Genomic DNA, 3,714 nt, shown 5'->3' with positions numbered 1-3,714 from the left:
ATGATCCCTCATAATAATTTCAAGAAAGTGTTCCCCCTAACTATGCACCGTTGCGACAGTTCGTTGTTTCGAAGCACCAGATCGGTTGTGATAGATTCCAACGTTCACATACAACGGGTGTAAGACAGATTTACACATGCAAACACTCAGGTTGACTTGACGAGCCTAGCATGTACAGACATGGCCTCGGAACACAGAAGACCGAAAGGTCGAGCATGAGTCGTATAGAAGATACGATCAACATGAAGATGTTCACCGATGTTGGCTAGTCCGTCTCACGTGATGATCGGACATGGCCTAGTTAACTCGGATCATTTATACTTAGATGACTGGAGGGATGTCTATCTGAGTGGGAGTTCATTGAATAATTTGATTTAGATGAACTTAATTATCATGAACTTAGTCTAAAATCTTTACAACATGTATTGTAGATCAAATGGCCAACGTTGTTCTCAACTTCAACGCGTTCCTAGAGAAAACCAAGCTGAAAGACGATGGCAGCAACTATACGGACTGGGTCCGGAACCTGAGGATCATCTTCATAGCTGCCAAGAAAGATTATGTCCTACAAGCACTGCTAGGTGAAGCACCTGTTCTCCCTGCAGAACAAGACGTTATGAACGCTTGGCAGACACGTTCCGATGATTACTCCCTCGTTCAGTGCGGCATCCTTTACAGCTTAGAACCGGGGCTCCAAAAGTGTTTTGAGAGAAACGGAGCATATGAGATGTTCGAAGAGCTGAAAATGATTTTTCAAGCTCATGCCCGGGTCGAGAGATATGAAGTCTCCGACAAGTTCTTCAGCTGTAAGATGGAGGAAAATAGTTCTGTCAGTGAGCACATACTCAAAATGTCTGGGTTGCATAACAGCTTGACTCAGCTGGGAGTTAATCTCCCGGATGACGCGGTCATTGACAGAATCCTTCAGTCGCTTCCACCAAGCTACACGAGCTTTGTGATGAACTTCAATATGCAGGGGATGGAAAAGACCATTCCTGAAGTATTTGCAATGCTGAAATCAGCAGAGGTAGAAGTCAAAAAGGAACATCAAGTGTTCATGGTGAATAAAACCACTAAGTTTAAGAAAGGCAAGGGTAAGAAGAACTTCAAGAAGGACGGCTAGGGAGTTGCTGCGCCCGGCAAGCAAGCTGCCGGGAAGAAGCCAAAGAATGGACCGAAGCCCAAGACTGAGTGCTTTTATTGCAAAGAAAGTGGTCACTGGAAGCGGAACTGCCCCAAATACTTAGCAGACAAGAAGGCCGGCAAACCGAAAGGTATATGTGATATACATGTAATTGATGTGTACCTTACCAGTACTCGTAGTAGCTCCTGGGTATTTGATACTGATGCAGTTGCTCACATTTGTAACTCAAAGCAGGAGCTGCGGAATAAGCGGAGACTGGCGAAGGACGAGGTGACGATGCGCGTCGGGAATGGTTCCAAGGTCGATGTGATCGCCGTCGGCACGCTACCTCTACATTTGCCTACGGGATTAGTTTTGAACCTCAATAATTGTTATTTAGTGCCAAGTTTGAGCATGAACATTGTATCAGGATCTTGTTTAATACGAGATGGCTACTCATTTAAATCCGAGAATAATGGTTGTTCTATTTATATGAGAGATATGTTTTATGGTCATGCTCCGATGGTAATGGTTTATTCTTAATGAATCTCGAGCGTAATGCTACACATATTCATAGTGTGAGTACCAAAAGATGTAAGGTTGATAATGATAGTCCCACATACTTGTGGCACTGCCGCCTTGGTCACATAGGTGTCAAACGCATGAAGAAGCTCCATGCAGATGGACTTTTAGAGTCTCTTGATTACAAATCACTTGACACGTGCGAACCATGTCTCATGGGTAAAATGACCAAGACTCCGTTCTCAGGAACAATGGAGCGAGCAACCAACTTATTGGAAATCATACATACTGATGTGTGCGGTCCAATGAGTGTTGAGGCTCGCGGTGGCTATCGTTATGTTCTCACCCTCACTGATGACTTGAGTAGATATGTGTATGTCTATTTAATGAAACACAAGTCTGAGACCTTTGAAAAGTTCAAGGAATTTCAGAGCGAGGTTGAGAATCAACGTGACAGGAAAATCAAGTTCTTGCGATCAGATCATGGAGGAGAATACTTGAGTCACGAATTTGGCACACACTTAAGAAAATGTGGAATAGTTTCACAACTGATGCCGCCTGGAACACCTCAGCGTAATGGTGTGTCCGAACATCGTAATCGCACTCTATTAGATATGGTGCGATCTATGATGTCTCTTACCAATTTACCGCTATCATTTGGGGCTATGCTTTAGAGATTGCCGCATTCACTTTAAATAGGGTTCCGTCGAAATCCGTTGAGACGACACCGTATGAATTATGGTTTGGGAAGAAACCTAAGCTGTCGTTTCTAAAAGTTTGGGGATGCGATGCTTATGTCAAGAAACTTCAACCTGAAAAGCTCGAACCCAAGTCGGAAAAATGCGTCTTCATAGGATACCCTAAAGAAACTATTGGGTATACCTTCTACCTCAGATCCGAAGGCAAGATCTTTGTTGCCAAGAATGGATCCTTTCTAGAGAAAGAGTTTCTCTCGAAAGAAGTAAGTGGGAGGAAAATAGAACTTGATGAAGTATTGCCTCTTGAACCGGAAAATGGCGCAACTCAAGAAAATGTTCTTGAGGTGCCTGCACCGACTAGAGAGGAAGTTAATGATGATGATCATGAAACTTCTGATCATGTTGCTACTGAACTTCGTAGGTCCACAAGAACACGTTCCGCACCAGAGTGGTACGACAACCCTGTCTTGGAAATCATGTTGTTAGGCAACGGTGAACCTTCGAACTATGAAGAAGCGATGGCGGGCCCGGATTCTGACAAATGGCTGGAAGTCATGAAATCCGAGATAGGATCCATGTATGAAAACAAAGTATGGACTTTGACTGACTTGCCCGTTGAGCGGCGAGCCATAGAAAATAAATGGATCTTTAAGAAGAAGACAGACCCGGATGGTAATGTGACCATCTATAAAGCTCAGCTTGTCGCTAAGGGTTATCGACAAGTTCAAGGGGTTGACTACGATGAGACTTTCTCACCGGTAGCGAAGCTGAAGTCCGTCCGAATCATGTTAGCAATTGCCGCATTCTATGATTATGAGATATGGAAAATGGACGTCAAAACAGCATTCCTTAATGGTTTCCTTAAGGAAGAATTGTATATGATGCAGCCGGAAGGTTTTGTCGATCCTAAGAATGCAGACAAGGTGTGCAAGCTCCAACGCTCGATTTATGGGCTGGTGCAAGCATCTCGGAGTTGGAACATTCGCTTTGATGAGATGATCAAAGCGTTTGGGTTTATGCAGACTTATGGAGAAGCCTGCGTTTACAAGAAAGTGAGTGGGAGCTCTGTAGCATTTCTCATATTATATGTAGATGACATACTTTTGATGGGAAATGATATAGAGCTTTTGGACAGCATTAAGGCCCACTTGAATAAGAGTTTTTCAATGAAGGACCTTGGAGAAGCTGCTTATATATTAGGCATTAAGATCTATAGAGATAGATCAAGACGCCTCATAGGTCTTTCACAAAGCACATACCTTGATAAGATATTGAAGAAGTTCAATATGGATCAGTCTAAGAAGGGGTTCTTGCCTGTGTTGCAAGGTGTGAAATTGAGCTCAGCTCAATGTCCGACCACGGCAGAAGATA

This window comes from Triticum aestivum, chromosome 7A, assembly GCF_018294505.1.
Source record: "Triticum aestivum cultivar Chinese Spring chromosome 7A, IWGSC CS RefSeq v2.1, whole genome shotgun sequence".
NCBI lineage: Eukaryota > Viridiplantae > Streptophyta > Magnoliopsida > Poales > Poaceae > Triticum > Triticum aestivum.
This window is presented reverse-complemented; position numbering follows the sequence as displayed.